Source organism: Lagenorhynchus albirostris, chromosome 14 (genome assembly GCF_949774975.1).
Source record: "Lagenorhynchus albirostris chromosome 14, mLagAlb1.1, whole genome shotgun sequence".
Lineage (NCBI taxonomy): Eukaryota > Metazoa > Chordata > Mammalia > Artiodactyla > Delphinidae > Lagenorhynchus > Lagenorhynchus albirostris.
The window spans coordinates 14,437,270-14,451,707 of NC_083108.1; positions in this window are offsets into that span (position 1 = coordinate 14,437,270).

Here is a 14,438-nt window from a genome sequence, read left to right on the forward strand (position 1 = left end):
TTCTCTAAATGTTTGATAGAATTCACCTGTGAAGCCATCTGGTCCTGGACTTTTGTTTGTTGGAAGATTTTTAATCACAGTTTCAATTTCATTACTTGTGATTGGTCTGTTCATATTTTCTGTTTCTTCCTGGTTCAGTCTTAGAAGTTTATACCTTTCTAAGAATTTGTCCATTTCTTCCAGGTTGTCCATTTCATTGGCATAGTTGCTTATAGTAGTCTCTTAGGATGCTTTGTATTTCTGCAGTGTCTGTTGTAACTTCTCCTTTTTCATTTCTAATTTTATTTGAGTCCTCTCCTTCTTTTTCTTGATGAGTCTGGCTAATGGTTTACCAATTTCGTTTATCCTCTCAAAGCACCAGATTTTAGTTTTATTGATCTTTGCTATTGTTTTCTTTGTTTCTATTTCATTTATTTCTGCTCTGATCTTCATGATTTCTTTCCTTCTACTCACTTTGGGTTTTGATTGTTCTTCTTTCTCTAGTTCCTGTAGGTGTAAGGTTAGATCGTTTATTTGAGATTTTTCTTGTTTCTTGAGGTAGGCTTGTATAGCTATAAACTTCCCTCTTAGAACTGCATTTGCTGCATCCCATAGGTTTTGGATCATCGTGTTTTCATTGTCATTTGTCTCTAGATATTTTTTGATTTCTATTTTGATTTCTTCAGTGATCTCTTGGTTATTTAGTAATGTATTGTTTAGCCGCCATGTGTTTGTGTTTTTTACGTTTTTTTCCCTGTAATTCATTTTTAATCTCATAGCGTTGTGGTCAGAAAAGATGCTTGATATGATTTCAATTTTCTTAAATTTACTGAGGCTTGATTTGTGACCCAAGATGTGATCTATGCTGGAGAATGTTCCGTGCGCACTTGAGAAGAAAGTGTAAACTACTGTTTCTGGATAGAATGTCCTATAAATATCAATTAAGTCTGTCTGGTCTGTTGTGTCATTTAAAGTTTCTGTTTCCTTATTTATTTTCATTTTGGATGATCTGTCCATTGGTGTAAGTGAGGTGTTAAAGTCCCCCACTATTATTGTGTTACTGTCAGTTTCCTCTTTTATAGCTGTTAACATTTGCCTTATGTATTGAGGTGCTCCTGTGTTGGGTGCATATATATTTATAATTGTTATATCTTCTTCTTGGATTGATCCCTTGATCATTATGTAGTGTCCTTCCTTGTCTCTTGTAACATTCTTTATTTTAAAGTCTATTTTATCCGATATGGGTATTGCTACTCCAGCTTTCTTATGATTTCCGTTTGCATGGAATATCTTTTTCCATTGCTTCACTTTCAGTCTGTATGTGTCCCTAGGTCTGAAGTGGGTCTCTTGTAGACAGCATATAGATGGGTCTTGTTTTTGTATCCATTTGGCAAGCCTGTGTCTTTTGGTTGGAGCATTTAATCCATTCACGTTTAAGGTAATTATCGATGTGTATGTTCCTATGATCATTTTCTTAATTGTTTTGGGGGTATTTTTGTAGGTACTTTTCTTCTCTTGTGTTTCCCACTTAGAGAAGTTCCTTTAGCATTTGTTGTAGAGCTGGTTTGGTGGTGCTGAATTCTCTTAGCTTTCGCTTGTCTGTAAAGCTTTTGATTTCTCCATCGAATCTGAATGAGATCCTTGCCTGGTAGAGTAATCTTGGTTGTAGGTTTTTCCCTTTCATCACTTTAAGTATATCATGCCACTCCCTTCGGGCTTGTAGAGTTTCTGCTGAGAAATCAGCTGTTAATCTTATGGGAGTTCCCTTGTATGTTATTTGTCATTTTTCCCTTCCTGCTTCCAATAATTTTTCTTTGTCTTTAATTTTTGCCAATTTGATTACTATGTGTCTCGGCGTGTTTCTCCTTGGGTTTATCCTGTATGGGACTCGCTACGCTTCATGGACTTGGGTGGCTATTTCCTTTCCCATGTTAGGGAAGTTTTAGACTATAATCTCTTCAAATATTTTCTCAGGTCCTTTCTCTCTCTCTTCTCCTTCTGGGACCCCAATAATGCGAATGTTGTTGCATTTAATGTTGTCCCAGATGTCTCTTAGGCTGTCTTCATTTCTTTTCATTCTATTTTCCTTATTCTGTTCCACAGCCGTGAATTCCACCATTCTGTCTTCCAGGTCACTTATCCATTCTTCTGCCCCAGTTATTCTGCTATTGATTCCTTCTAGTGTATTTTTCATTTCAGTTATTGTATTGCTCGTCTCTGTTTCTTTGTTCTTTAATTCCTCTAGGTCTCTGTTAAACATTTCTTGCATCTTCTCGATCTTTGCCTCCATTCTTTTTCCGAGGTCCTGGATCATCTTCACTATCATTATTCTGAATTCTTTTTCTGGAAGGTTGCCTATCTCCACTTCATTTAGTTGTTTTTCTGGGGTTTTATCTTGTTCCTTCATCTGGTACATAGTGCTCTGCCTTTTCATCTTGTCTGTCTTTCTGTGAACGTGGTTTTTGTTCCACAGGCTGCAGGATTGTAGTTCTTCTTGCTTCTGCTGTTTGTCCTCTCTTGGTCATTTTTCTTGCATTGTGGAAAAATAATTGAGATTTTCATTTTATCACTGATTTTATTTTTTAATCAATTTTAATGTCTAATGTGATTTTAATTATTTCATTGCATTTGAGTTTTTCCACTATGCTTCCTTTTCTCAGCCACCTCCCATTTCATTTTATCCTGTTTTATATCCATATTAGCCTGTTCTTTATGTGTACCTTTTACATCCACATCATAGACTTTATGTATTGTTTTATGTCCTATAATGAGTCTAAAATGTTATTGCAGTTTCCTTTTATTATTATTATTTCTGGTTCTTCGTGTCATTTTCTCAGCTTTTAGAATGATGATTTCCTTTTTTTTGTTTTCTGCTGTGTCTTTACATTGGTTCGTTTATTATTATTTTGTTGTTGTTATTGTTTTGCTTTGTCATGCTCAGATGGATGCCTTTTGTCAAGGCTCACCATTTGCCAGTGGACAAAGGATGTGTTTGTCTTTGGTACCATTCTCTAGACTTTCAGTGTTGGATGAAAATCCCCTTGCAGAGTTTTGGCCAGACATCCAGTTAATATGCACAGCTCCTAGGCTAACTTTTAATGTCTATTTTATCAAGTATAACTCTACTGGACTGGATGAGATTGTCAGTTCCCACTTCGTAAACCTCTTTCATTCTGAATAGGCAAAGAAAAAAAAAATTAAACCCCAAGAGACCGTCTCCTCAGGGATTTTCCAATTCCCATCACCACCAGATTCTTGGGATGCAATAATGTACCACATTACTTCCTATGCCTGCTTCATAAAAATTTATTCTGTGGAAGTTATACTCTTCAACTGAGAGTGAGAAGAAAAGTGCTGTTGGGTGGGGAGCAATAGCTGTACCCACATAGAATAAAGACAGATTCTTGGTTTTCTGCTCTCCAGAGAACGTATGTTTCTGAAGGGAGGTAAGTCTGGTGACGATGATGTGACAGTAGAGCACAGATGTTCCTTTAATTTGGTTTCACTGAAGGCCAACCACCAGGAGAAAATGGGACAAAGCTCCAAGGTCCTGGCAACAGTGGAAATGTTAGTAATTGCCTTCCATGCTTTTCCAGTTCTCTTATCTTAGCAGTCAATTGCAAAATGCTGAGCTGGGAACATTAGATGCAATTTCAACTTGGAGCTACTAAATGATTATCAAATAATATGTTTTGGAAATGACATTTCTAGTTAATATAAAACACACATAACCCTATGGTGCTCTAAATTAAAGTCTTTCCATGATAAACCCGACTGTTTCTTTATACTCTCAGCAAATGATGTATTTAAGAACACAATTAGAAGAGAAAGAATCATGAGGAAAACACAGATAGTTTCTCTGGGTGTTCTTTGGGTGTTTTCATTATCTTTTAATGTAAAAACTTTGCCATACCAAAAATGGTTTATTTCTCCCAGTACTTGAAGAAGGTCCTGTCTAAAATCCTAGGAGAAAGCGCAAAACGTATCCAGGCATCCTCCCAATGATTTTTCTCACTTGACAGCTTTATCTGTCAGAGAGTCAGTCAACATTTTTGTTCACAAGCTGGATTATTTTTATGAATCAACTGATATCTTAGAAATACGGTTGTAGATAGTTGTGTTTCCCTATGTTCTATAGTTTGTAAGGACATGTCTGTCCTTTCTTCCCTGGCCTTGAAATACATAGAAGCAAATGCCTACCGTTTTTCTTAGAATAATAAAATGTCACTTTCCAATGAAAGTGAGATGGCTATAAATTTAGAGAGAACATTGTTTTAAATATGTTTTGAATTATCCTTGGAATAATTAGAAATGGTGGACTTTCATTCCCAAATAAGAAAATTCACAAAACATTTATGGGAAACATTAGTGTCAAATTCTCCCCAATTTTATAAAAAAAAAAAAAAATAGATCATTTTAACTTGGGATGGAATGTTCTGGAAATGTACTGCTGATGATGCCAAAACAATTAGGAATTAAAGACTGACAATGGGACACTACCTTTAATGTGTATTAAAAACATAATCATTTAAGTATCTTTATTAATTAAGCACATTATCTCTAATTGGGCACTGCTAGGATATATCCTTTTACTTTCCTGCAATGATAATTATATTAACTGGAAGATCATTATCAATTTTAAAATTAAGATTAGTATTTGCTTTTGCTAACTGACAGGAATACCCTTCAGATTATAATTACTGAGTGAAGTGACTAAACAAATTCTAACAGTAAAGTTAGTTCTATGCATGCATATTTATTTCAGTTCTGTGTGGGGTGGTGAAAGAAAGCAGCGTATACATTGGGCCATCTAGCATACTTAAAGTGTGATTAAAGGCAGTGGAAGAATTATGAAAACCTCTTTGTTCTGTCTTCTTATGTCTTCCATCTTCATTTTCAGAGCAATAGGAGGTATGTGGTCTTTTAACTCTGGAGAGGGAACATCTGTCCAGTAGACCCAAGGTTCTCAACTACATCCACTCCAAAGACAGCCAGCTCAGCCAGATACAAATGTTCTATTAACAAACTAGACCCTGGTCTCCTGCCCGTAATCTCCACATTTTCTTTTGTCCCCTTGGCTTTGACCGGTCTTTTGTAAGAGCCAAAGGACCTTCCTAGAACCAGTAAAATGCAACACGAACAAAAAGGAATAAAAATGAATTTGTGTTGCTGATAAAGAGCCATTAGCACTAATTACATCCCTAATATTCTATTGAAAGAGAACAAGGAAAAGGCTCTGATAAGGATACGAGAAAAAAAATATTGAAAATGAACCTTTGAATTGTCGTCTACTCATTTGATGTCCTTGCGTATACACAACTCAGTATTTTACCTGTCTTCTTAACTCTAGAGAAACAAAAATAAATTCAAAGCTTTGAAAAATTTTTAAATTCAGAATTGTACATAGGATTTGTTTAACCTATTTGCTATTTTTTCTCATTCTGTCCTAAAGAGTTTTTTCTTGAATCTTTATTTAGTCTTTAAAGTTCTCAAAGTTTTATATAATATGAAAAAATGGCACATTAGAATAGATTTATTGCCAAGATCATTATCCTACACCTGATTTTGATAAGGTATTTGCAAGGCCTGCAGATAAATAATAAATCTCTTCAAGGGCAACTAGATTTATCATAGAGGATGTGTTTACATTGTGATAGTAAAAGTCAAACTTCTAAATGAGAAAAACATCTCTACATAAAATTGTTAGAACTTATACTTTTATAGCCTTGGAGCTCATCAGTGGGCATTGCAGGATGATGTAACACTGAGAATTTCTTGTTCTAAAGCCACTAGCAAAGTGAAATATTCCTGATACACACTCAGAGGTTGTATACACCTTCCTGCTGTAGTAGATCTTAAATGCCCTCTCTGAACTGTGGCTTATAACAATGGTTTGAAACAATAGAAGCTATTTTATTTATGAAGAGATAAACGTGATAAAGCTAAGACCTAAAAATATACTGGGATACAAGTGTCTAAGTCAGGAATAATGAGAATGCTGATGAAAAGTTAAATATATGATTGTTTGAACAAGGCTGGTTTGTGACCTCAGCAAATTGAAAAATTCTTGAGGTTGATTTTACATTAAGGTCCTAGTGTCATCTGTTTGAATATCTGTTTTGATAAAAACTAATCCACACAATTACTTTCTCTTTTAAGCACAACTATAGAATCACTGAGTGTGTAATGAGTTAGCATTCTTGGAAGTTAGTATGCATCGGAGCAGCATATTCGTGACTGTTTGCTTAACCCTTACTGAAACACTGATAGCTAATATAATAGTTGTGATGGGTTGTTTTTTTTTTTGCGTTACGCGGGCCTCTCACTGCTGTGGCCTCTCCCGTTGTGGAGCACAGGCTCCGGACGCATAGGCTCAGTGGCCATGGCTCACGGGCCTAGCTGCTCCGCGGCATGTGGGATCTTCCCAGACCAGGGCACGAACCCATGTCCCCTGCATTGGCAGGTGGACTCTCAACCACTGTGCCACTAGGGAAGCCCAGTTGTGATGGTTTTAAATTTTATAATAATTTTATTATTTGATATATATTTTAACGCATATAACATAAAAAGCAAAATCAAAGGAATACCTATATTGAAATACCAATTAAAGTGCCCGAAATAAAAAGTCTGCAAAATTTCCTTAAGATATGATCATCAACAGATTCATAAGTAACGTCCATCATATAAAAATTACTCTAGAGCTTCCCTGGTGGCACAGTGGTTGAGGGTCTGCCTGCTGATGCAGGGGACACGGGTTTGTGCCCCGGTCCGGGAGGATCCCACATGCCGCGGAGCGGCTGGGCCCGTGAGCCATGGCTGCTGAGCCTGCGCGTCCGGAGCCTGTGCTCTGCAACGGGAGAGGCCACAGCAGTGAGAGGCCCGCGTACTGCAAAAAAAAAAATTACTCTGTAGCACAAGAGCACTCTTATATGTCAAAAACTAGTAACATAAAACAAAATATGGTAAAATGTTCATTGAATTAGGTTTTTCATTTATTGGAACTAAAAAAACAAATAGCAGCCAGAAGCTCTCTCTCATATCTTGTTGTCATTTAGATAAATAATATGAAAATCATAAAAATAAACCTGTGGAAAAAATAAACTAATGAATTTTTAAATACAAAAATTCCAAACTTGAAATTTAAAAAGTATTTCTATCATAAATATTAAAATTTCTATTTTAATAATAAGGAGCTCCAAAATTCAAAATAAAAATACCAGCAATAGTCGTGGGGCATCTTTGTGGAATAAAGAAAATTATGCCCATTTGAGATTCAGTTTCCTGGGAAACAAACTGATCTATGTCTTCAGCTGCTTACAGAAAACTTCTTCTCTCCCTTTACCTTGACTGAAATCTTACTCTTCTTTGATATGCAGTTCTTGCTGAGACCTCTCAAATGGAGGCTGCTCATTTTCCCTTACCCCATGTCTTAGTCAGCTCAGGCTGCCGTAACAAAATACCATAGACTGTGTAGCTTAAACAACAGAAACTTATTTTCTCACAGTTGTGGATACTGAAGTCCAAGATCAAGGTCCCAGTAGGATCAGTGTCTAGAGAGGGTTCTCTCTTTGGATTGCAAATGGTCACGTTCTCACTGTGTCCTCATATGGTGGAGAGAGGGCTCTCTGGTGTCTCTTCTTATAAGCTCACTAACCCTATTGTTTCAAGACCCCACCCTTATGACATCATTTAGCCTTAATGACCTCCTTGGAGGTCCTATCTCCAAATTTAGTCACATAGGGTGTCAGGGCTTCAACATATGAGTTTTGGGGGACGTGATTCAGTCCACAGCACCCCATGTACCTCAGAATAGGTAGATAGGGCCACAATATCCTCACTTCTTCATACAACTTCCAGACCATCTCATCTCCACCTTCATATAAACCTCCTTGTTCTTTGGGAGCCTCTGTTATTCAGAGATTCCTAGAAAACTGCAATGCTAGGAGGATTGCAGCGTGTGCTCTCCCTCTGCCTTCACTTAGGAAGCTGAATCTAGCTCAAGAAAATCAAACAGACGCATAGACAAGAGCTACTGTAAAGTCATATTCTATCACCTCAACTGCATTCTCAACGTCCAGAATTTTCTTAGTTCCCTATATATCAACAGTTGCTTTCCTCTCTCTACAAGAGAACCCTACCAGCTAGCCTTCTACTTTCAAAATATGGCTGGTTGGCTTACTTTTGGGTGGATTAATTAATTGATCATTTGTGTTGATTAACTGATGCATTATTTGAAATAATAGTTTATCAGGTGGACAACTCACTCTACTCTTTGTCATCAAACTTAAAACTTTATCTGTTAGTCTTCCATCTTCTCTTTCTAAAACTAATTCCTCCCAACTATGCATATACATACATTAAAGGTTTTCTTTTGTTTTGCTTTTTAATGTACAACTAAAGATATATGAACAAAGTAAAAGATAAGTCATATACTGGAAGAAGCATTGATTTGCAATGTGTTTAACCAGTGAAGGGTTAGTATCCAGTTTATATAAGGAGTGCCTGAAAATTAATAAGGATGAAAAACAACCCAGTTGAAAATAGGCAAAGGTTATGAATAGGTATTTCACTTAAGATGCTTTTTATTACAACTGTCAGGCAAATGCCAGTTAAAACGACAGGTTACCAATTCACATCCATCCATCAAAAATAAATTGAACAGCACCATGTGTGAGCAAGAATGTAAGCTCTCAGCTACTACCGATGAGATATTCATTGGCACAATCACTTTCAAAAGCAATTTGGCAATATCTAGAAAAGCTGAGGTTGCATGTTCTACCACCCAACATTTCTTTATATAGGAATATCCTAAAGCAGTTAGCATTCATGAACAGAGATGGTCATTGCTATAGTACTGATAAAAGTGAAATGTCATAAATAACCAAAATATCTATCATAACAGAAATGCATAAATAAAAATGGTTACATTCCTATCATAGAAAACTATACAGGAAGTAAATGAATGACCTTATTCTGCGGATAATAATATTGATGTATTTGATCCATTTGATGACCCCTTTGAAGCATTTTCTTCATTTAACATCCAGGCTGTAACATCTGGTTTCCCCCCTAAATTTTTGGCCAATCTCTTTGTCTCCTTTGCTTGTGGCTAGTATCTTCATAACCTCTCCTTGGATTTCTCTTTTCTATCAACATTTATTCTTTAAGTGATGCCAATGACTTTAAAATTGTTATCTCCAGCCTAGATCTCTCCCCTGAACTTCAGACCCTCATATCTCACAGCCCATTTATTCAACATCCCATCTTAACATCTTGGACTCAGAATCCTATGACCTCAAAGCTGCCCCTGATGCAGTCTTCCTTAACTCTGTTACTGGCAAGACAATTATTACAATTGTCCAGAGCCTTCAGAATGTATCTCCAATCTGATTGCTTCTCATCACCTACGCTGCCACATACCTGGATGAAATAACCATCATCTTTTGCTTTTGCTACTGAAATAACTTTTACAAGAGGTTTCCCTGCTTCTTCCCCTGGCCTCTTTTCGTCTTTTTTCCACAGGACTGTTCAGAGCAATTTGTTAAAATGAGTGTCAGATCCCGTCATTCTTCTGCTTAGACACTCTCCCAGGGTGTCTATGTGATCTGGCCTCTGTTACCCTCTGACCTCATCTCCTCTCGCCCTTCCACTCTTTCCCTCCATTCTGGCTATCCAGACCTCCTACTGCTCCCGGAACATGCCAGGCACTCTTCTGTTCAGAGTCTATACTTGCAATTCCTGATTCCTCAGACAGTTAAATGATCAGCTCCTTCACTTTCTTTAGGTCTTTTCTCAAGAGTAACTTCTCAGTTAAGACCTTTCAGGACACACTACTTCAAATTCCAATCTGACCCCCATCACTTCATCTCCCGTTTTCCTACTTTATTTCTCTTGTTAGCACTTAATTCCTAGTGACTGTATTAGTCTGCTTGGGCTACTATAACAAAATGTCATACAGTGGGTGACTTAAACAACAAACGCTTATTTTCTCACAGTTCTGGAGGCTGCAAGTTTCTGACTGAGATGTCATTAGATGTCAGTTGGTTTTGCCAGTAGATTTGGTATCTGGTGTGGGCTGTCTTCACGGCTTGTAGATGGTACCTTCTCACTGAGTCCTCACGTTGCCTTTCATCTGTGCAGGCACTGAGAGAAAGACAACTTTCTGTTTACGAGAACACCGGTCCTATCAGATTAAGATCCCTCCTTTATTTTATTTTATTATTTTAGGTTTTTGTAATGCCTGTCTTTTTTTTTTTTTTTTTTTTTTTTTGCGGTACGCGGGCCTCTCACTGCTGCGGCCCCTCCCGTTGCGGAGCACAGGCTCCGGACGCGCAGGCTCAGCGGCCATGGCTCACGGGCCCAGCCGCTCCGCGGCATGTGGGATCTTCCCGGACCGGGGCACGAACCCGCGTCCCCTGCATCGGCAGGCGGACTCTCAACCACTGCGTCACCAGGGAAGCCCTGTCTCTTTTTTTTTAATGTCGTTATTGGAGTATAATTGTTTTACAATGTTATGTTAGTTTCTGCTGTATAACAAAGTAAATCAGCTATACATATACATATATCCCCGTATCCACTCCCTCTTGCGTCTCCCTCCCACCCTCCCGATCTCACCCCTCTAGGTGGTCACAAAGCACCTAGCTGAGCTGATCTCCCTGTGCTATGCGGCTGCTTCCCACTAGCTGTCTATTTTACATTTGGTAGTGTACATATGTCCATGCCACTCTCTCAGTTCATCCCAGCTTACCCTTCCCCCTCCCTGTGTCCTCAAGTCCATTCTCTATGTCTGCATCTTTATTCCTGTCCTGCCCCTAGGTTCTTCAGAACCATTTTTTTTTTTTTAGATTCCATATATATGTGTTAGCATACAAAGACCCCTCCTTTCTGACCTCTCTTAACATTTATTTCCTCTGTATACGCCCTATCTCCAAATTGAGTCACATCGTAGGTTTGGGCTCCAACATAGGATTTTGCTTTTTGAGGGGGTGGATACAATTCAGTCCATAATAGCAGCCTACATAGAATATTTCATATTTTATTGTGTATTGTCTGTTCACCCTGCTAGAGTATAAGCTACATAAGGTCATGGATTTTAAGGGTTTTTTTTTTTTCACTGCTTTATTCTAACACTTAGAACAATGCCTGAGACATAGTATGTATTTAATAAATATTAAGTGAATTATCTCAAAAATCTGATATGAAGTATGAAAAGCAGGGTATCATTTTATACTAAAAACATCATTTCAAAATTAGCAAAATACAAAATTACACTACATAGTTTTCATGAACAGGTATGTATGTGGTAATATATTTTTTTAAAAAATTGGAAGATTGCCAACTTTAAGACAATTAATAACTTCCCTGAAGAGAAAAAGGGAAATTAGAGAGATGTCAAAGCAGCTCTCACTGTAGCTATATGATTTTATTTCTTTAAAGTTTTGAAACAAATATGCAGAATGTTAACATTTGTTAAATCTCAAGAGGATACAGGAATATGTGTTATGTTTTTCTCTGTGTTTTGTTTCAAATGTTTCAAGAGAAAGAGATAAAAAGAGTTTCTATAAGGGCAGGGACCATATCTGGATTGTTCCTGCATGTATTTCAAACTCCTAAAATGGGCAATGGCCTACCTCAGTGAATATTTGGTGGATAGATATAGTTTCAGACCATTTGGACTTACTTGTCTTTGATTCTGACCATAGCACTTGGTACATTGACCCAGACAACAAATACACAAGCAGGTGAGCAAAGAAACAAACAAAAACATTTTTTGAAAGCTAGACAGAGCTCCCTAACCATACTAATCTTGTCCTTCCCTCTTTCGACTCCTTCTGGTCAGTAACTTGGGAAGGGTATATCTGCCTTGGCCGCCTAGCTCTACCAAGTCCTTCTCTGCTCTTACTCATAATTTAATTTTCTACCTAAAGATAAAAGTAAGTGCAACTGGGCTTCCCTGGTGGCGCAGTGGTTGAGAGTCTGCCTGCCGATGCCGGGGACACGGGTTCGTGCCCCGGTCCGGGAAGATCCCACATGCCGCGGAGCGGCCTTGCCCGTGAGCCATGGCCGCTGAGCCTGCGCGTCCGGAGCCTATGCTCCGCAACGGGAGAGGCCACAGCAGTGAGAGGCCTGCGTACCGCAAAAAAAAAAAAAAAAAAAGAAAAAAAAGTAAGTGCAGCTAGAGAAAGTCTTAGGGGACTAACAGGGCTCACAGTTAAGACACTGGTCTTCTGCATTTTCTCCATAAGCTCTTTAGCCATTTGAGACCCCTATTTGTATTTGCACTTTTACATGTTCTCCCTCATTGGTTCTGATGGATTATTCTGCCTAAAGCAACCAGATTGACCCTCCAAAAAGTAGCAACCAAACTGTTTTTCCCAGCTCTGTTTAACTCACATTGATATCCTTTGCTAACATCATTTCCTGCTCCATCTCACAGCTCTCTCCTATTATTCCATACATAATTTTCCTGAAAAACATTTTTGCTCGCAGTTTGTCTAATAATCTGGAACTCGTAAATTCATATTTACCTTCCATAGATGAAAGACTCTAGTAAAAGTTGAGAGTTTCCATGTTCCTTTTTTTTTTTCTATTTCTCCTAATTATTACTATTTTATGTATGTTTTAGTCAATCTATCTAAGTCTTTTCTACAAACAAGAAAAAGTCAAGTTATTAACCAGAATGTGAAGATATTCAGAAAAGTCATTCCCTGGCATAGATACTCACTCCATGTTAATTAGGGAAACAACAATACAGTATTTCACACTTTCTTGCAATCTTTTATCTCTCTTCTTGGCCATGGGGAAAGTGAAGACTCTAAGGATGAAAAGAAAATAATTCGGAATTGTAAATGAAGATCCTTTATCTGATAAATGCCAAGCCGGAAATTAGAAACCTCACCTCACACCGCACTAAGAAATAGGTTTCTGATGCATTGAGTTAAAAAAAATCAAACCATAGGAAAATTAAATAATGCACCATTAACTATTTGTCAAATCACCGGAGGGAAGGCTTCCTTCGTTTAAAAGAAAGCATAAGCATACAAAACAAATTGGACAATTGACCCTATAAACATTTAAATTCTAGGTGTGATTTTTACTTCAAAAGGCAAAAATACATAATTACAAACAAAAGATGAAAGATAGATTAGAGAAACTGATTACAACAAATATAGTATTTTTCACTATTAAAAGAACCCATTCAAAGTGGAACTAAAACACTGAGACCTTATAATCTGAAAAAGGGTTGAATGGACAGTCCATTCATAAGTGAGAAACTACATTTAGTACCAAAGTAAATAAAAATATTCATCCATTTAATGATAATGAAGGAAATCAAATTAACAGTAACTGTTTGAAGTAATATTAAGCAATCTAACCCAAATTTAGTTAAAGGGGCAATATTTTATGCTACTAATGGGAATGTAAATTGTACAATTATTTTGGTAAACAATCCTGATTTTAAATTTTCAAAGTCTTCTTAATTATTCTAAATACAGAAGAAAAAAGTACCTTTATATGCAAAGTTAGGCACTGGAATATTATTTAAGACATGAAAAAATTGAAAATAGTCTCCTGGGTTTTAGACTATTTAAAACATATTCATTTGTTACCTGTACAAAGCCAAAAATAGAGTAAAAATGAAGCAAGAATACTTAAAAATATTAACATGACAGATATGAAATGCAGTCATGAACATATGGGTCAGTTTATTGTTAGGTAAACAGAATCTTGGGTCAGTGGCATTTGGATCGTTTGGCTGTGGTTGTTCTTATAGCTGTGCTCATAAACACCATGCTTTCCATGTGCTGTGCTGCTGTGGCTTCTGGCCTAGTTGGACATCTCAGTACCAAACCCTTCTGGAGTTGGCCCAGGACCCTTGTTTTCCAGCCAGGACTACCCATCTACTCTTTTAGGGGCAACGTCTTGTCTTCCTAGGTGATTGAAACTCTGCTTTGTGGTAACTTCCTCCTCCAGTTTCCATAGGCCTTGACCTTTAGAAAGTCTAGATGCCTGGGCTTCCCTGGTGGCGCAGTGGTTGCGAGTCCGTCTGTCGATGCAGGGGACGCGGGTTCGTGCCCCGGTCCGGGAAGATCCCACATGCCGCGGAGCGGCCTTGCCCGTGAGCCATGGCCGTTGGGCCTGCGCGTCCGGAACCTGTGCTCTGCAACAGGAGAGGCCACAACAGTGAGAAGCCCGTGTACCACCAAAAAAAAAAGAAAAAGAAAATCTAGATGCCTAATGCTCATACCTTCTTGAGTTATGACAGAGACACAGAATGGCTGGCCTTCATCTTTATCTTGTTACACTTGCCAGTTGGTCTTGAAAAGATAATTTTTTGATTTCTACCTTTATGGAGTTCTAGGAACTATGTCAAGTGCTTGATGTATATTATCCCTACCTAATCTTCTCAACCCAGGGCCTGTGCTAAATATTTAATGTATAGTGTCAACATAATCTTC